Below are 21,312 nucleotides of genomic sequence, written 5' to 3' on the forward strand. Positions count from 1 at the left end.
TGTGAAGGCTCAGTTAGGGCACTTGAGGGTTACAAGGTAGCCAGGAAAGACCTAAAGAGAGCTCAGAAGAGCCAGGAGGGGACATGAGAAGTTGTTGCCGGATAGGAACAGGGTAAACCCCAAGGCTTTCTATAGGTACTTAAGGAATAAAAGAATGATGTGTAAGATTAGGGCCAATCAAGGATAGTAGTGGGAAGTTGTGTGGGGCGTCATAAGAGATAGGGGAAGCACTAAATGAATATTTCGACAGTATCCACTCCAGAAAACAACAATGTTGTCAAGGAGAATACAGAGATAAATGCTACTAGTCTGGGTGGGATTGAGGTTCACAAGGAAGAGGTATTAGAAATCCTGCAGAGTGTCAAAATAGATAAGTCCCCTGGGCCAGATGGGATTTATCCTAGGATCCTCTGGGAAGCCAGGGAGGAGATTGCCGAGCCTTTGGCATTGATCTTTAAATCATCATAGTCTACAGGAATAATGCCAGAAGATTGGAGGATAGCAGATGTGGTTCCCCTGTTCAAGAAGGGGAGTAGAGACAACTCTGGTAATTATAGACCAGTGAGCCTTACTTCAGTTGTTGGTAAAGTGTTGGAAAAGGTTGTAAGAGATAGGATTTATAATAATCTAGAAAAGAATAATTCGATTAGGATAGTCAGCACGGTTTTGTGAAGGGTAGGTTGTGCCTCACAAACTTTATTGCATTCTTTGAGAAGGCGACCAAACAGATAGAGGAGTGTAAACCGGTTGATGTCGTGTATATGGATTTCAGCAAGGCGTTCGATAAGATTCCCCACAGTAGGCTATTGTACAAAAATGCGGAGGAATGGGATTGTGGAGATATAGCAGTTTGGATCAGTAATTGGCTTGCTGAAAGAAGACAGAGGGTGGTGGTTGATGGGAAATGTTCATCCTGGAGTCCAGTTACCAGTGGTGTACTGCAAGGGTCAGTGTTGGGTCCACTGCTGTTTGTCATTTTTATAAACGACCTGGATGAGGGCATAGAAGGGTGGGTTAGTAAATTTGCATTCTGGATTAGTGGTGCTGGAAAAATACAGCAGTTCAGGCAGCATCCAAGCAGTAAAATCGATGTTTCGGACAAAAGCCCTTCATCAGGAATTCCTGGTGAAGGGCTTTTGCCCGAAACATTGATTTTACTGCTCCTCGGATGCTGCCTGAACTGCTGTGCTTTTCCAGCACCACTAATCCAGAATCTGGTTTCCAGCATCTGCAGTTATTGTTTTTACCTAGTAAATTTGCAGACGACACTAAGGTCGGTGGAGTTGTGGATAGTGACGAAGGATGTTATAGGTTACAGAGAGACATAGATAAGCTGCAGAGCTGGGCTGAGAGGTGGCAAATGGAGTTTAATGTGGACAAGTGTGAGGTGATTCACTTTGGTCAGAGTAACCGGAATGCAAAGTACTTGTATTCATTGTTGCACTATCAGGCTAAGAGTTTATAAATAGAGAAGCAGGAGGCTGGAATAACACAGCAAGCCAGGCAGCATCAAGAGGTGGAGAAGTCAATGTTTCAGGTGTAAGCCTTCTTCAGGGTTAGGAGCGAATGTGAGGGGAACTGCAGATAATGGGGTGGGTTGGGGTGGGGGTTGGGGTGGGGGTGGGGGTGGGAAAGGGTACCATCTGGTTGGTCGATGGGAGGAATGAATCTGTTTGGTAGTTGGAAGGAAGGTTCTGGATTAGTGCTGGAAGAGCACAGCAGTTCAGGCAGCATCCGAGGAGCAGTAAACAAAAAAAAACACTGACGTTTCATGCAAAAGCCCTTCATGATGAAGGGCTTTTGCCCGAAACATCAATTTTACTGCTCCTCGGATGCTGCCTGAACTGCTGTGCTGTTCCAGCACCACTAATCCAGAATCTGGTTTCCAGCATCTGCAGTCATTGTTTTTACCTAGCTGGAAGGAAAGGAGGTTCAGAGGAATGGAAGGGGGGGAAAAAGGGGCTGAAAAGGAAGGAATGTTATTTGAAACTGGAGAACTCGCTTGAGTCCTCCAGGCTGTAGGCTGACTAAGCGGATGATGAGGTGTTGTTCTTCCAGTTTGCAGTCGGATTCATTTTGGCAATGGAGGCGGCCAAGGATGGTCATGTCAGAAAGGTAATGGGAAGGGGAATCAAAATGGGCAGTGACTGGGAGGTCTGGTCAACCCCTGTGGGGTTGGCTGAGATGCCTGGCGAGTTAACGTTTGGTCTCCCCGATACAGAGAAGACCACATCAAGAGCACCAGATAAAGTAGGTTGGACTAGCAGGTGAATCTCTGTCTCACCTGGAAGGATTGTTTGGGGCCCTGGATGGAGGTGAGAGGGGTGGTTTGCTGGCAGGTTTTGCATTTTTTTACAGCTGCAGGGAAAGGTATGGGGTGGGGGGGGTTCGGAGAGGTGAGTGTGTGGGGAGTGTGGCATGAACCAAGGATTGACAAAGGGAACGGTCCTTGCAGAAGGCTGAGAGGGGTGGGGAAGGGAAGATGTTCTTGGTGGTGGGGTCTAGTTGGAGTTGGCAGAAGTGTTTAAGGATGATACATTGGATGCAGAGATTGGTGGGGTGGTAGTTGCAGACACTGTCTTTGTGTTGCATGGGGGGGGGGGCGGTTAGATCATTGAAGCAGGGAATGGAGGTGGTGCAGTGGGGGGGTTGTCTGGATGGCAGTGGTGGTGGTGGTGGTGGTGGTGGTGGTGGGGGGGGGGGGGGGGGGGGGGGGAAGCACTGTTCAAAATAGATGAACGTCCACATTCTTTATAAGCCATTTATTAAAATGGAGGTAACAGCATTATTTTACAATAAACAGAGGACACTGACACTTGCACTAGCCCAAAGTCTACAAGGTCGTTTGATATTTAGAATCATAGAATGAAAATTCAGTTGCATTTTTTTTCAGATCAAATGAAGCAAGTAAGATCAAGGAACAAGTCCTGGTGACAGAGTGTGGAAATGGATGTTAAATTATAAAGTAGGGGCTCAATTGTGGTAACACTTGATTGTTCCCTGGGCCATATGCAAATTGGCATGCAGAAAGAGAGGAACTTCTTTTCATTAGACACTGGCTTCAATACTAGGGCAGTATGGAGCTGTATCAAGGAAATGGCCTCCAATTAACCCAGAACAGGAATGGTGTTGAAATGGAGAAGTAATGGGATTGGGATCTCAAAAACCTTTAACATTCTAACAAGACTAGTCAAATGGAATGCAAGAAGGATGTTCCCGATGACTAGGAAGTCCAAAACCAGGGGTCACAGTCTAAGGATATGGGGTAGGCAAGAGCGAGTTGAAGAGAAATTTCTTCGTCCAGAGAATGGTGAGGCTGTGGAATTCTATGCCACAAAAAGTGGTTGAGGGCAAAATGTTTAAGGGGTTAAAGGGATCAAGAAGTATGACGAGAAAGTCGAATCTGGGTACTTAGTTGGATGATCAGCCACAAACATTGAATGGTGGAGTAGGCTTGAAGGACTTCAATGCAAGAGGCCTAATAGGTAGGCAGATGAACTCAGGGCATGGTTAAGAATGTGGGATATCATAGCAATTACAGAAGCGTGGCTCAGGGATGGACAAGACTGGCAGCTTAATGCTACAGGAAGGACAGAAAGGGGGGCAAGAGAGGAGAGAGAGGTGGTTTTTTTGATAAGGGATAGCATTACGACTGCATTTACGGAGGATATTTCTGGGAATACATCCAGGGAAGTAATTTGGGTGGAACTGAGAAATAAGGGAATGATCACCTTATTGAGATTGCATTATAGACCTCTTAATAGTCATCAGGAAATTGAAAAACAAATTCGTAAAGAGATCAGTGATCTGTCAGAATAATAGGATAGTTATGGTCAGGGATTTTAACTTTCCAAACAGACTGGAACGGCCATAGTGTTAAGGGTTTAGATGGAGAGAAATTTGTTAAAGTGTGTTTAAAAAAAAAATTCTGATTCAGTATGTGGATGTACCTACTAGAGAAGGCACAACTTGACCCTCTCTTGGGAAAGAAGGCTGGGCAAGTGACTGAGGTATCTGTGGGGGAGCACTTTGGGGCCAGTGACCATAATTCTATTCGATTTAAAATAGTGATGGAAAAGGATAGACCAGATCTAAAAGTTGAAATTATGAATTGGAGGAAGGTTAATTTTGACAGTATTAGGCAAGAACTTTCCAGTGCTGATTGGGGGGCAGATGTTTGCAGGTAAAGGAACAGCTGGAAAATAGGATGCCTTCAAAAAAAAAAAGTGATCACTTGAGTCCAGAGACAGTATGTTCCTGTTAGGGTGAAAGGAAAGGCTGGTAGGTGTAGAGAATGCTGGATGACCAGACAAATTGAGGGTTTGGTTGAGAAAAAGGAGGAAGCATATGTTATGTATAGACAGGAGAGGTTGAATGAATCCTTAGAAGAATATAAAGGCAGGAGGAGCATACTTAAGAGGGAAATCAGGAGGGCAAAAAGGGGACATGAGATATCTTTGGCAAATAGAATTAAGGAGAATCCAAAAGGGTTTTTATAAATACGTTAAGGACAAAGGGTAACTAGGGAAAAGAATAGGGCCCCTCGAAGATCAGCAAGGCATCTGATGTGTAGACACAGATGGGAGGATACGAAACGAGTATTTTGCATTAGTGTTTACTGTGGACAAGGACATGGAAGATATACAAAATGGGGAAAAAGGATGGTGTACCTTAAAAATGTCCATATTACAGGTGGTAGTACTGGATGTCTTGAAATGTATATAAGTGAATAAATCCCCAGGACCTGATCAGGTGTACCCTAGAACTTTGAAAAGCTGGGAAGTGATTGCTGGGCCCCTTGGAGATATTTGTATCACTAATAGTCACAGGTGAGGTGCTAGAACACTGGAGGCTGGCTAACGTGGTACCACTATTTAAGAAAGGTGGTAAGGAAAAGGCAGAGAACTATAGACTGATGAGTCCGACGTGGGCAAGTTGTTGGAGGGAATCCTGAGGGACAGGAATTACATGCATTTGAAAAGGGAAGGACTGATTATGGATAGTCAGCATGGCTTGGTGCATGGGAAATCATCTCACAAACTTGATTGAGTTTTTTGAAGTAGTAATAAAGAATTGATGAGGGCAGAGCAGTAGACGTGATCTATGTGGACTTCAGGAAGGCATTCAACAAGCTTCCTCATGGGAGGCTGGTTAGCAAGGTTAGATCTCATGGAATACAGGGAGAACTAGTCATTTGGATACAGAACTGGCTCAAAAGGTAGAAGACAGAGGATGGTGGTGGAGGGTTGTTTTTCAGAACAGAGGCCCATGATCAGTGGAGTGCCACAAGGATCAGTGCTGGGTCCACAACTTTTCATCATTTATATAAATGACTTGGGTGTGAACATTGGTAGGTATTGTTAGTAAGTTTGTAGATGACACCAAAATTGGGGGTGTAGTGGACAGCGAAGAAGGTTACCTCAGAGTACAACAGGATCTTGATCAAATGGGTCAATGGGCGGAGGAGTGGCGGAAGGCATTTAATTTAGATAAATGTGAAGTGCTGCATTTTGGAAAAGCAAATTAGAGCAGGACTTATACACTTAATGCTCAGACCCTAAGGAGTGTTGCTGAACACAGACACCTTGGAGTCAAGTTAATAGTTCCTTGAAAGTAGATAGGATAGTGAAGGCGGTGTTTGGTATGTATTCCTTTATTGATAAAAAATACCAGAAGGATGTTGTGAAACTTGCAAGGGTTCAGAAAAGATTTACAAGGATGTTGGCAGGGTTGGAGGCTGAATAGGCTGGGGCTGTTTTCCCTGGAGCATCAGAGGCTGAGGGGTGACCTTACAGATGTTTATAAAATCATGAGGAGCATGGATAGAATAAACAGACAAGGATTTCCCCCCTGGGGTGGGGAGTCCAGAACTAGAGGGCATAGGTTTAGGGTGAGAGGGGAAAGATATAGAAGGGACCCAAGAGACAACTATTTCATGCAGAAGGAATGAGCGGACAGAGAAAGTGGTGGAGGCTGGTACAATTGCAACATTTAAAAAGCATTTGGATAAGTATATGAATAGGAAGGATTTAGAGGGATGTGGGCCAAGTTCTGGCAAATGGGACTAGATTAGGTTAGGATATCTGGTCAGCATGGATGAGTTGGACTGAAGGTTTGTTTCCATGCTGTACATCTCCATGACTTTCTCCTGTTTATGTTTTTATTGAAAAAGCTTTAAAACTGATAAAAATGAGTGGAGATAGGGATAAAGTTTGACTACACAAATGAAGGAAGCCTCAACATAAATCAAAACAGGGAAAGAACAGGACAAACTAAAGAAGGGAATAGCCAGGGAACATATAGGTCAGTTAAAGGATAGTTAAAAATAAAGTGACAGTAACTCCATTCAAAATGAAGTGTAATTGGCTGAATCCTACAAATTACTCCTTCCAAATCTAGTGAAAGGCAGGAAGGGTGGTTTCTACTTTAGGGATATGCTGTGTACATCAGGGCAGTGTTGCAAAGGCAACCCAACTTCCAAACCCAAATCCAAATCCATCACTCCCTCCTGTTGAGTTGTGTCCAATGGGTATTATGCAGCATACTTTAAAAAGGGACATTCTCACGACATCATCAGCATGTCCTGATAGGATGAAGACTGAAATGTTTGTACTAACTGGAGCCATGATGTGTATAGGGTTAAGTGTCTATGATGGTAACATATGTATACACCTGGAGCTATAATAAGTGTTTATGAATTTTTCAATACTACATTGTCCATGTTTAATTATGTTGTGGGAGCCAACAGAAGGATTGCCTTGTCAGATACAAAGGTCCTGTTAAAACTAAAAAGGAACACCACCATTGCAATTACTAATCACTTCCATCCACTCCCTAGAGTGCATCCCATCAGAAATTCCAATCTGTGTCCATGTTTGTGTGTTCTGGAACTGCTGCAAGGGTTGTCTTCTATTAAAATTTGCAGGTATACTGTCTTTTCTTGTGGACAAAAGGAAAATGTAAACACACTACTTGTTTCAGCTCAATACAAGACAGGACAACTATTCTCTGGTTAATTTTGCAGGGCAATGTTTAACCAGTTTAAATTAAATAGAGCACAGCAATTAACTGTCAGTTATTAGCTACTGCATATTTCATAGCAATTCCTCTCCCAATCAAGAGTCCACTTGCCAACCAAATCAGCTATCTTATAAAAGTATTCATGGTGTTTTCTTACTTTGGCATTTCTGTGAATCATCCTGATCAGTGAAAGATGAAAAGCTTTGATAAAATATTATTTTGGCCAGCAATACTCAAATCAATTTTAATTCCAAAAAAAAGGAAGTCTTGCTTAAGCAATCTCATTGATTTCTTGAAGAGGTCTATGGTCACAGTTACAAGGGTAATGCAATCAATTGCATACTTCTGATTTTGTTCATTAGTTTGTACTCCTGAAAATTCTCAGATAAATAACATAAGTGATAGCGAACAGGCTACAAGACAAAGTAGAGTATGGTGAAATGTAGCTATTCAGAGTAAAATATATAGAATTCCACATGGTCAGAGTTGGGATCATTCACAAGCTATATTAATGATATAAACTATGTAATCAAAGACAAGAACTAATTTTTCCCAGCACCCATGTTGTGTGCGTGCAGGAGAGAAACAGTGAAAGACACAAGGCGTACAATACTTTATCAATTTCCACCACCAGGAAGAAAGGAAACACCTGAGTGGCCAGTGACAAGCAGTGCCCTTCTCAAAGGGTAATGCTGCGTGATCAAACAATAAAGGGGAGGGCAGAGATTAAATCAAAATAGATTTGGACGGGGAAATAATGCACTCCACTCCCTGCAGTGCCCACCTTTCCCTGAAAATCTTGGGTGTTTGTGGACACTACATACTCCTTCTCCAGGGACACCCAGGCTCTGACATAACTGCAAAAGAGGGGCAAGCAATCGGCCCTAACGACCCCCTCCACGGCCCGCTGCTTGGACTTGTTTATGGCCAGTTTTGTCAGGCCCAGGAGCAGACTCACTAGGAGATCCTCTGACCTAACCTCTGCCCTCAGCACCAGGTGGCCAAAGATCAGGAGCGTGGAACTGAAGTGCAACCAAAAACAGAGGAGGAGGTCTTTAAGAAAATCAAAACAGGAGTAGGAATGCCCAATGGACAGATTTTTAATCAGTGAGGCAATCAAAGGTTATAGGGCAGTGGAATGAAGGACTTTCTCGTCAATGGTGACTTGATTGAATAGCTGACTAGACTTGATGGGCTGAATGGTCTACATCTGCTCCTTTGTCTAATTGTCTGTTGTTCAGAGTGAACTGACATTGTACTCTGGGAGCAGAGTCTCTGAATGTTGGTGTTGTTTCCCTGTTACCTGTTAATCAGGTGCATTTAATTCAGGGAAATTTTGTGGGCTCTATACTGTTTCCACAACATCGGATGTAGACTCAATTCAGAATTTGTTTTAGTCTGTTAAAACATCTCGACATTTGGAATCCAGTTTAGCATGGAACTGATTGAAATAATAAATACATGGACGATGATGGGATTGTGTAGGGGGACGAGCTGAGAATAGTTCACAGCTCAGTGCAACATTGAGGGCCAAAGGGCCTGTTCTGCATTGTATTGTTCTATGTCCTAATAGAAAACTAGGATATTTATCCTAGTAATGGACAGCATAGAAACTCCAAGATGACCAGCAGAATCTAAAAATAAATTTTTTCAACAGAATAGACAAAGACATTAGCAACTATATGTTAATGACATTAAATACCAAATGTGCCTGCCGGTGCCAAAACAATGCAGAATACAACCGGCAAATAATCAGTTCATAAATGAGCACTTTAAACCTCAGCCTGATGTGGAAGTGTCAAAGTGTTAGAACATAGACCATAGAAAAGTACAGCGCAGAACAGGCCCTTTGGCCCATGATGGTGTGCCAAAGATTAATCCTAATGTAAAATAAAATAAACTTAACCTACGCACCCCTCAATTCACCGTTATCCATATGCATGCCCAGCAGTCACTTAAGTGTCCCAAATGATTACTTCCACCACCACCGCTGGCAATGCATTCACAACACTCTGCATAAAAGAACCTACCTCTGACGTCCCATCTATACCTTTCTCCTAATGTCTTAAAACTATGACCCCTCGTGCCAGTCAATCCTGCCCTGGGGAGGAGTCGAGAAAGAAAATAAAGTCCAAAATTGAGAAAGCGTTTAACAGAGAGGCGAATAGTTTTGGATCAGGAGAAATAGAAAAATCTAGAAATCAAACTTTCCCCTTGAATGTAAAAATGCATGGGAACAACATCAAGGAAGCTTGTAACCAACCGTAAACGAGTTGCAGGTCTTTTGACAGGCTTTTATCCAGTCAGCTCTGACAACACAGATACTGGAACATTCGCAGACCAGAAAGCTGAAAATCTCAGGTATAAGAGTGAGAAACTGGGGAGGAATCGAAGTAAACTCCAGTGGGTTATGACATACATTTGGGTTGATCCCTTTAGAAAAAGGGATGAATCTTCAGGACTTCGAGATAAACATCTTGGGCAGTTAAAGTGAAATTGAATTCAAAACAGATATTAGGATGGTGTTAAATAAGGATGCTTTATTTAGCTTCTCATTTGCACAATAAAGTTTGTTTTTGTTTAACAAAGGACCTGTAGTGCCATGCAATTACTTGCTGAATGTTTCAAATGAATAGGAAGGGTTTGAAGGGATATGGGCCGGGTACTGGCAGGTGGGACTAGATTGGGTTGGGATATCTGGTCGGCATGGACGGGTTGGACCAAAGGGTCTGTTTCCGTGCTGTACATCTCTAACACTCTAATGACTAAGTTTGCACATGATAGCAAATTAAGGGGGTAGCTTGGGTGGTCAGTGTAGTGGAGGACAGTAAGAAATTACTAACCTTGCAAAATGAGCATATGATTAGCAAACGAATTTAACCCCACAATTGTGAAGTACTACATTTTAGTTAGAAAACTAAGAATGTTTTACTCGGAAAAGAAGATTCAAATGGAGTGGAGGACCAATGGGATAGTGAAAAACAAAATAGCCGAAAGTAGCAACACGTCAATTAGTCCATAACAAATTCCAACCAAACAACGGGTTATTTCTAGAGATACAATGAAACATTAGAGAATTCACCTCAGATCTCAGTGTACATGTCGCAGCCTCCAAAAGCACTCTGATTTTAACAGTTCCAAGGGACCTAACCATGTTTCACACTAATAAATGCATTCTCTATATAGACACCTACCTCAAGGGATTACCAATCCATAATTTCATTGCATCCTAATCCATCAAACCTGTGTCATGGACACACACAAATTCCTGCATGGTAGTTGATAGCAGGTTTTGAGAAGATTTGTAGCTCAGGTTGAGGTTCTGGATGTAGGTTGAGCTAGGTTAGTTTTCAGACACCAAGCAAAACTAATGTTATTTACAAAATACCTTAAGATCTGTAACAAACAAACAGGCAGAAAATAGCCACTAGGTTACATGAACATCAACTAGCCATAAAAAGACATGACCCACTCTCACTAGTATCTTTACATACGGATGAGGAAGGACACCACTTCAACTGGGACAACATATCCATTCTAGGACAAGCCAAACGGAAACACATGTGAGAATTCCTAGACACATGGCATTCCAACTTGAACTCTATCAACAAACACATTGATTTGGATCCCATTTACCACCCCCTGAGAAAAAAAAACCCGGAAATGACACCAACTCTAGTATAGAAAGGTTTGAAAATAAAAAGACTTTAGTTTGGCAATGCTCCACAAAAGCAGGGGTAGTAGGTAAATTCACCCCTAAATTTAAATATTATTTTAAAGTTGCTGGTGAAGTTAAAGTATCGTATTACATCATGAGTCAAGACACCAGGTTCAAAGAACCAAGAAAACTACAGAATCCTGGGATAGAGGGGAAAGACAAGCAAACTTGTATGGAACTTTTAATATGGCATGATACAACAAGTGGAATCTTAAGTGTCAAGCTTTATTGTCCAATAAACCTTATTAGTTTTATATTCTAAGTTTTGCTAGTTATGGTTATTTCCCAGCAATAAAGTTTCTTACTCATTTGCTATCAACAAAATATAGAATATTTAACTTTTGCCAGCACATTGATGTACTTGTACATTTTCTGCTTTAGGAAAATAGATACACCAGTGCCACATTTTGGCTTCAGACCAACTGAAGTAAACATCTGAAACTACACTCCAATTCCAATGTTACAAGGTATCTTTCTTGATTTTGCATTTAATACTCAAAATTCAGGTAGATAGTATACTTCTTAAATGTTATACTTGTACAGACCACCAGAATTATTCTCACTTCATATCAGACAACTGAGTTGCATCATTATCAGTGAACTGTCACCAAAGTTGTGCTTGTGCTGACCAACCTCCATGCACCCTGGACGAGATCCTGAAAGATGTTACTTAACTGATGGTCAATTGTAGTACATTGGGCATTTGAGGAATTCAGTCTACTCCACCTCCAATATCAAAGATGAATTGTATACCTGAATGGATAGGCAAAGAAGAAAGCAAGATTCCAACTCAATATACTTGGGAATGAGACTTTGCCCTTCCTAGAGCACCAACAGCAAAGATTAAAACTAGTACTAAAGCCAAAAATGATGGCTCTACATGGTGTGCTGCTATCACAACATTTTGGACCTTAGCACTTGCCCTATCATGTTCTGTAGAGTACCGTGCACCTGTCTGGCCAAGTTCATCTCATTTGTTGATAGTCAATTGAATAGTTGCACTGAATGATTGAAGGGAGGTGAATATTGTTCCTCCGTTCAAGAAAAGGGAATAGGGAAATACCTGGGAAATCCAGACAAGTCGATCTCACGTCTATTAAGCAAGGTACTGGAAAGGATTGAGAGATAGGATTTACAGCTATTTGTAAAAAAAAAGTTTGATTAAAGAGAGTCAGCATGGCTTTGAGAGGAGCAGGTCATGCCACAAGCCTAGAGTTCTTTGAAGATGTGACGAGACAAGTTTACGAAGGTTGAGCAGTGGATGTGGTGTATATGGATTTCAGTAACACACAAGGTTCCCCACTGTTGGCTCATTGAGAACGTTAGGAGGCAAGAGATGCAGGGAAATCTGGCGGTCTGGATACAAATTGGCTGGCCGAAAGAAGACAGTGAGTGGTAGTGGATGGAAAATATTCCACCTGGAGTTCGGTGACCAGCAGTACCCACAGGAATCTGTTCTTGGGCGTCTGCTCTTTGTAGTTTTTAATAAAGGACTTGGATGAAGTGGAAGGGTGGTTGGTAAGTTTACCAGTGACAAATGTCAGTGGTGTTGTAGAAAGTGTTGAGGGCTGTTGCAGGCTCCAAGACATTGACAGGATGCAGAGCTGGGCTGAGAAGTGGCAGATGGAGTTCAACGTGGACAAATGAGGTGATTCATTTTGGAAGATTGAATTTGAATGCTGAATACAGGGTCAAAGACAGGATTCTTGGTAGTTGTGGAGGAACAGCAAGATCTTGGGGTCCACATATATAGATCCCTCAATGTTACCACCCAAGTTGATAGGGTTGTTAAGGTGGCGTATGGTGTTTTGGCTTTCATTAACAGGGGGAATGGAGTTTAAGAGCTGTGAGATTTTGCTGCAGCTATATAAAACCCTGGTTAGATCACACTTGGAATATTGTGTTCAGCTCGTTACCTCATTAAAGGGAGGATAGATGCTTTATAGAGGATGCAGAGGAGTTTTACCAGGATACTGCCTGGATTGGAGGGCTTGTCTTATGAAGAGACATTGAGTGAGCTAGGGCTTTTCACACTGGAGAGAAGGAAGATGTGACTTGATAGAGGCGTACAGGTAATGAGATTATCACCTGATGAAGGAGCAAAACTCCGAAAGCTAGTGTGCCTCCAATTAAACCTGTTGGACTATAATGTGGTGTTGAGAGCTTTTTAACTTTGTACACCCCAGGCCAACATCGGGAGCGACAGACAGAGCGACAGACAGAGCGACAGACAGAGCGACAGACAGAGCGACAGACAGAGCGACAGACAGAGCGACAGACAGAGCGACAGACAGAGCGACAGACAGAGCGACAGACAGAGCGACAGACAGAGCTGTCACAAGGGATCATAATTTTAAGGTGATTGAGGAAGGTACAGGAGAGATGTCAGAGGTAGGTTCTTTACGCAGAGTGGTGGGTGCATGGAATGTACCGTCACCAGTGGTAGCAGAGTCAGAGACATTAGGGACATTTAAATGACTGCTGGGCAAGCACAACAAAGGCAGTAAATTGAGGGGTGTGTAGGTTAAGTTGATCTTAGATTAACATAAATGCTCAGCACAAAACTGTGGGTTGAAGCACATATACTGTGCTGTACTGTTCTGATATTCTATGAATGCAACCACATGCAAAACTGGAAGCTTCTGCTAAACACACCTCCCCTGGCTTACCGTGCTTGTAAATACAATCTGCAACACATCTGTCTGACAAAAACACAAACTGGTTGAAACCATTTGTGTTGCATTTCACTTACCCACTCAATGATTACTGTTCAAAGCCCTTCCACCTTGATACCCTACATGAATAAGCTCTTCCTGTGGAGAATCTACCAGATGTTTTACAGATAAAAGAATGGGAAGTATGGCAAGTCTCTATGATAATCAACATCTGTCAAATGGAAGCTTTGAACTCTGCACTTTACTAAGCAAGGTCAGGACAGCCAAGGCCCTTGCAGAGCCAACTACCATAGATAGAACCTCAGTCCAAATCCATTTGCAAAAATATAAACCATGCTGGACATGGTCATGGAGTGACTCCTCGGAGGAGGATTAGCAGATTAATGACTTTAAACTCAGCAAATAAGATTGTATGGATTCAGGGATGTACATTAAATATCATAGGTTTGTCTCAATTTATCCTGCCATTTCTTCTTCCAGCTGTTTTTCCAGCTTCCTTTTAATACATCAGAGCTATGATCTTCAACTACTCTTTATGCCCCATACTAGAACCTGACGTGCATAAATAGTTAGGAAAAATTGTTTAGGAAAGATGTCGTGAAACTTGAAAGGGCTCAAAAGATTGACAAGGATTTGAGCTATTTTCCTGGAGCATCAGAAGCTGATGTGATCCTATGGAGTTTATAAAATCATGAGGGGCACAGAGGTTTAGAGAGCTATGGGCTAAGTACTGGCATATGGGACTTGTTTAGTGTAGACTATCTGGTAAGCATGGACAAGTTGAACAAAAGGGTCTGTTTCCACACTGAACATTTCTATGACTCTATGGTGAGTGTGTGGACAAAGATGAGGGGAAGTCATTAACCTTTCTAACCTTTCTTGACTCAGTCTGAAAGAGAAAAAGTAATTGCTATTCTCAAAAGAAGTCTAAGTGGTGACAAAAAAAATTATGTAAATGTTGAATTCTTACTCGAGGGATTGGCCTAGATTTAGCACTCCATGAATCAAATGTGGAGGGAGGCTTCTTCAGGGCCAACTGACTCCCAAACGTTTGCCAGATCAAGCTCCATTAAGATTCACTCAACTGAGCAGTACGCTTCTTAATGAATCAGGAATCTCAAAGTCCAGCCTGCAAGAAGCTGCCAGCTAATCAGACGTTAGCAGTGGCTGGGTCCAATAATCTTTTTAAAAAAATCAATCAGTAAAAATCAGATGTACAGCACAGAACCAGAACCTTGCGTCAAACTTGTCCATGCCAATCATATCCTAAATTAATCTAGCCCCATTTGCTAGCATTTGATACATATCCCTCTAAACCCTTCCTATTCATGTACCCATCCAGATGCCTTTTAAACGTTGCAACTGTACCAGCCTCCTCCACTTCCTCTGGCAGCTCATTCCATACATGTACCACCCTCTGTGTGAACAAGTTGCCCCTTCAGTCCCTTTTAAAATATTTCCCCTCTCACCCTAAACCTATGCTCCCTAGCTCTGGACTCCCCTACCCCAGGGAAAATACTTGTGTCTCTTTACCCTATCCATGCCCTTATATCTTTATAAACCTCATGTCACCCCTGAGCCTCTGACACTCCAGGAAAACAATACCCCCCAATTACACACCTCAGGAACTGGAGAGACTTGAAACTTTATCTTCAAGCTCTGAGGTAGGTCACTACCATTGCACCACACAATCCTACAGATCGTTGACCAGGCTTCAGGAGATTTAGCAATAAGCTTTCTCTCTTTCAGGTCAAGGGAGTAGAGGTCAAGGGGACACTGCAGGCTGGGCAGAGGTACAGCCTCTACCAGTCACAGCTTGCCTGCTGTTCCTTCAAAATTATGAAAATGAAGGGCACTCCTTCAAATTTAGAAAACTGGTTGTTGACTGCTAAAATAAAGTGACCTATCAGTTGTCAGCCAGGAAGTCAGATTGATGGGGTTAAGGGCCTTTAAGTAGATTTAAATGCCAGTGTGAAGGCCTCAGTGGCAAGTCAAAAAAGTCCCCCTTAAATACTGGAATGCACATTCCAGTCACATCAAATCACAGTCAAATTTGTTTAAAACAAGCTAGTCATGAATTATCACCTCAACTTGAAGGTCAGGCAGTGGCTCCAGAGAAGTAGTTACACTGCCCTCAGCGAGCAGGCTGTGTCCATAGGTGCCCAATTTTGGGCAGGACATCATACTCCTTCAAGTCAGTGACTCTGACCCAGCACTTAATTGCTGAGATGTTGAAAAAGAGGCAAGTCTCTTACCAGGACTAATGTGCCTAACTATTTTCTTCTCTCAATCTTCAGATATAGGATAATGCCACCCAGGATTGGTAAATCAGCTGTAAATTGGAAAGCAGATCACCCTGGTTTAGCAGACAAAACCAACCATGTCTTGGCCAAAGAGATATAGTAGCTCCGACAGCCCAAGGCCACCATTATTCATACATTCGTGATATAGGAACAGAATTAGGCTATTGTGCCCAGTGAGTCAGTTCCACCATTCAATCATGGTTGATATGCTCATCCCCATTTTCCTGCCTTCTCTCCAAATTGTTACAACACGGAGGTTAGTTAAACAAACACTCAGAAAAGCTCACCACGCTTCGCAATCTTAAAACATGAGTGACAGAACTTACAAACACCGCAATTTAAAATACACCTTAAAAAACTGAAAAAAGGTAAACAGTAAACAACTATTCACAATTTTATGCCCCCTTTCTCTTAACTGATTAAGTGCCACCAACTCTATAACAATATGCTGTTCCAATAAGACACTTATTAACATTACATCAACTTTACTTCAAAACCACAGCTGCTGTGGTCTTCTGCGTCTCTCTTTTTCCAACTGAGGATCTCCCTGGATCGTCCTCTTTCTTTTCACTGCAAGTATGTTTCACATGAAGAGGTTACTTTGACAGAGAGAGTTTCCCAATTTCTTGCAGAGCAAGATGTTAGCTCTCCATGCATTTCAAAGGTAGTTACTCTGACCAATTTTCAAAAGGCCCACATTTTATATCTCCAACATTGAACCAATGAAGCAATCCAATGTTGGCAAAACAAATTCAAACTAGATTGGGTTTTAGTATCCTGGGGCATAATTTAAACTGAGTGATGACAATTTGAATTTAACCAAAAATAGCAACCAAAAGTCTGGTATCCTTTTCACAGTTAAATGTTACATGTTTTCAAATTTTCCAGTATACTCTAGGACTGCCATCTAGTTATACATACAGGTGCTTGTAAACTCAGAACAGTATTCACTCTTAAAGGTACAGTACACCTTCATAACAATATCCCTTCAGCCCATTACCAATTAAAAGTCTGACAACTCAATCACTCACTGTTCCAACATTCAGCACACATTGACATAGCAAATGCCACAGATTCACAATCCTTTGTGAGATGCAGTTTCTCCTCAACTGGTTTAATTTGCCATCCCTTAAGACTTTGACCTTTCATCCTAGAATGCCCAAGATGAAGCATCTGCTCCACGTCTATTTTTCCCACACCTTCTATCATCTTGAATACCTCAAATTGATTGCTCCTCATTCTTCCTAATTACAGAGAGGATCAGCCTAAACTGTTTAATCTCTCTTCATACGACAAACCCCTCATCTCCAGGATCAATCTCGTGAATATTCTTTCAAGGTTCCAATGTCAATACATCTTTCCTCAAAGAAGGTGATCAAAACCGCGTGGAGCATTGCGCGCAGTCTCACCAACACCTTGTACAGTTGCAACAATACTCCCTTACTTCGACATGCTGCGTTTGACATTACTGCCACTTTAATTGCTCAAATGCAAAAGAAAAAAAATCCAGTAAATGCTGAAAAGTACACAAGCACTTTGACCTCCAACTGAGCAAAGATCATTCTGTTATCAGAGGAGATGGAAATCCAGCACTTTGCTGTTTTATTGCAGCTTTCCATTTTTTTCCAAACAGGCACACACTCCAAGCACAACGCTTTACCGTCATATTTATTTAAACGGAGGTTTAAAAAGAATCACAGACGCCAATGTCACCTTCACTTTCAGATCGGGTATCGTCTCCAGAGCCGCCTTCAGCCCCAGGGCAGTGGCAGCACCGACCTCGGCGAACAGGTGGTGTCCACAGGCGCGGCCAATCTCGGGCAGAGCGTCATACTCGCACAGGTCACCGACGGCGAGGCCTCCTGCCGGGGCCCCCAGTCTGCCCTGAACGCCGTGTCCAGGTGGTAGCGAGGCGTCACCCTCCCAGCCGCCGGCGGCCGCGAAGAAGCTGCAGAGGGCGTCGTGAGCCCGCCTCTCCTGGTAGGCCAGCTCAGGCTCCCTCCACATCTGGTGGCTCAGGGTGGACAGGTCACCAGCTGCACCGTCCACGGCCCGGCACAGCAGCTCCTGCAGTGCGGCCAAGCCTTCCAGTCCCCTCCCCCCGCCATCATCACAGCGAAACCTCCCTCTACGGCCTGAGAGGGTCGGCTACAGACTCCGGCCTCTCAGCGAAGAGATACCGCGGGGGGGGGGGGCCCACTCCCATCACCAATCAAACGGCCAGATCTGCAGGGCACGTGGCTACACCCTCCCGCTCCTTCTCCAATCAGCATCTCGCTTCGTGTGGGTGGGGACGGTGATAGCATGCCAATCACCAATAAAACAGCCGGATTGGTGAAGCGTGCGGCTACACCATCCAGCTTCTCCTCCAATCAACAGCGGCAAGAGTGGGGGCCAGCCCACGCACTGTTGCCTTCCGTCCAATCCGCAGCTAGCTCGATGGGGCGGGGCAGCAGTCTCCAAATACTTCAATCTGTGCAGCTGAAATGCTTCATCATTGGGAACAGATTTGGCTGTGCTCTTAAACAGAAAAAGAAGGAAGCACATGTCAGGTAGAAACAGGATAGATTGAGTGAATCCTTAGAAGACTATAAAGGAAGTAGGAGTATACTTAAGAGGGAAATCAGGAGGGTAAAAAAGGGACAGGAGATAGCTGGCAAATAGAATTAAGGAGAATCCAAAGGGATTTTACAAATACATTTAGGACAAAAGGGTAACTCGGGAGAGAATAGGGCCCCTCAAAGATCAGCAAGGCGGCCTTTGTGTGGAGCCACAGAAAATGGGGGAGATACAAAATGAATATTTTGCATCAGTATTTACTGTGGAAAAGGATATGGAAGATATAGACTGTAGGGAAATAGATGGTGACATCTTGCAAAATGTCCAGATTACAGAGGAGGAAGTGCTGGATGTCTTGAAACGGATAAAGGTGGATAGATCCCCAGGACCTGATCAGGTGAATCCGAGAACTCTGTAGGAAGCTAGAGAAGTGATTGCTGGGCCTCTTGCTGAGATATTTGTATCATCGATAGTCACAGGTGAGGAGCCAGAAGACTGGAGGTTGGCAAATGTGGTGCCACGCTGTTTAAGAAGGACAGTAAAGACAAGCCAGGAACTACAGACTGGTGAGTCTGACCTCAGTGGTGGGCAAGTTGTTGGAGGGAATCCTGAGGGACAGGATGTACATGTATTTGGAAAGCAAGGACTGATTAGGAATAGTCAACATGACTTTGTGCGTGGGAAATCATGTCTCACAAACTTGATTGAGTTTTTTGAAGAAGTAACAAAGAAGATTGATGAGGGCAGAGCAGTAGATGTGATCTATATGGACTTCAGTAAGGCGTTCGACAAGGTTCCCCATGGGAGACTGATTAGCAAGGTTAGATCTCATAGAATAAAGGGGGAACTAGCCATTTGGATACAGAACTGGCTGAAAGGTAGAAGAGAGAGGGTGGTGGTGGAGGGTTGTTTTTCAGACTGGAGGCCTGTGACCAGTGGAGTGCCACAAGGATCAGTGCTGGGTCCTCTACTTTTTGTCATTTACATAAATGATTTGGATGCGAGCATAAGAGGTACAGTTAGTAAGTTTGCAGATGACACCAACATTGGAGGTGTAGTGGACAGCGAAGAGGGTTACCTCAGATTACAACAGGATCTGGACCAGATGGGCCAATGGGCTGAGGAGTGGCAGATGGCGTTTAATTCAGATAAATGCGAGGTGCTGCATTTTGGGAAAGCAAATCTCAGCAGGACTTATACACTTAATGGTAAGGTCCTAGGGAGTGTTGCTGAACAAAGAGACCTTGGAGTGCAGGTTCATAGCTCCTTGAAAGTGGAGTCGTAGGTAAATAGGATAGTGAAGGTGGCATTTGGTATGCTTTCCTTTATTGGTCAGAGTATTGAGTACAGGAGTTGGGAGGTCATGTTGCAGCTGTACAGGACATTAGTTAGGCCACTGTTGGAATATTGTGTGCAATTCTGGTCTCCTTCCTATTGGAAAGATGTTGTGAAACTTGAAAGGGTTCAAAAAAGATTTACAAGGATGTTGCCAGTGTTGGAGGATTTGAGCTATAGGGAGAGGCTGAATAGGCTGGGCCTGTTTTCCCTGGAGCGTCGGAGGCTGAGGGGCGGCACGGTGGCACAGTGGTTAGTACTGCTGCCTCACAGTGCAAGAGACCCGGGTTCAATTCCAGCCTCAGGCAACTCTGAGTGGAGTTTGTACATTCTCCTCGTGTCTGCTTGGGTTTCCTCCGGGTGCTCCGGTTTCCTCCCACAGTCCAAAAATGTGCAGGTTAGGTGAATTGGCCAAGTTAAATTGTCTGTAGTGTTAGGTGAAGGGGTAAATGTAGGGGAATGGGTCTGGGTGGGTTGCGCTTCGGCGGGTCGGTGTGGACTTGTTGGGCCGAAGGGCCTGTTTCCACACTGTAAGTAATCTAATCTGTAGAGGTTTAAAAAATTATGAGGGGCATGGATAGGATAAATAGACAAAGTCTTTTCCCTGGAATCGGGGAGTCCAGAACTAGGGGGTATAGGGTGAGAGGGGAAAGATATAAAAGAGACCTAAGGGGCAACTTTGTCACGCAGAGGGGCGGCACGGTGTATGGAATGAACTGCCAGAGGCTGGTACAATTGCAACATTTAAGAGGCATTTGGATGGGTATATGAATAAGAAGGGTTTGTAGGGATATGGGCTGGGTGCTGGCAGGTGGGACTAGATTGGGTTGGGATATCTGATCAGTGTGGACAGGTTGGACCGAAGGGTCTGTTTCCATGCTGTACATCTCTATGACTCTAACTTGTCTCTAAATTTGTCCTGTGCTCTTCAGCAATGCATTGATATTCCTCTTATTGGTGTGACACAGAATATTGAGGTCGGACAGCTGTATTGCATAAGTTCAACTAACCTCAAAAATAATTAGGTTACTTACAGCATGGAAACAGGCCCTTCGGCCCAACAAGTCCACACCAACCCGCCGAAGCACAACCCACCCAGACCCATTCACCTAACACTATGGACCCCTTCACCTAACACTATGGACAATTTAGCATGGCCAATTCACCTAACCTGCACATGTTTGGATTGTGGGAGGAAACCGGAGCACCCGGAGGAAACCCACGCAGACACGGGGAGAATGTGCAAACTCCACACAGACAGTTGCCTGAGGCGGGAATTGAACCCAGGTCTCTGGCGCTGTGAGGCAACAGTGCTAACCACTGTGCCACCGTGCCGCCCCAAATAAAATGAAGAATCCTTGATGGTGGAAATCTGAAAAGTGAAATTGCTAGAGAAATGCAGCAGCCCTCACAGTATCTGTGAAGAGAAAACTGTGATAACATTTTGAGTCCTGTGGTGTAGAAGGGTCAGCGGACTTGAAACATTAATGCTGTTTTCTCTGCACAAATGCAGCCAGATCTTGGATGTAAGTTTGCTCGCTGAACTGCAATGTTTCTTTTCAGACGCTTCATCACCATAGTAGGTAACGACCTCAGTGAGCCTCCAGTGAAGCACTGGTGGTATGGCCCGCTTTTTATTTATGTGCTTAGGTTTCTTTGGGTTGGTAACGTTGTTTCTTGTGGTGATGTCATTTCCAGTTCG

The 21,312-nt window shown here is 43.5% G+C and overlaps 1 pseudogene across 1 annotated transcript in view; it reads right to left on the bottom strand.

The window, feature by feature from the left end:
• Window positions 1-21,312, bottom strand: part of LOC122548245 (peptidase M20 domain-containing protein 2-like) — a 39,735-nt pseudogene that overhangs the window by 13,966 nt on the left and 4,457 nt on the right. Inside the window, exons 2-3 of the transcript XR_015752110.1 lie at window positions 17,430-17,864; window positions 7,364-7,433 (exon numbers count right to left, since the gene is read on the bottom strand). The product of XR_015752110.1 is annotated as a peptidase M20 domain-containing protein 2-like (transcript). The remainder of the gene's footprint in view (window positions 1-7,363; window positions 7,434-17,429; window positions 17,865-21,312) is intronic.

Source organism: Chiloscyllium plagiosum, unplaced genomic scaffold (assembly GCF_037043375.1).
Source record: "Chiloscyllium plagiosum isolate Xiang-an unplaced genomic scaffold, Cpla_swu_hap1 HiC_scaffold_3, whole genome shotgun sequence".
NCBI classification, from domain to species: Eukaryota; Metazoa; Chordata; class Chondrichthyes; order Orectolobiformes; family Hemiscylliidae; genus Chiloscyllium; species Chiloscyllium plagiosum.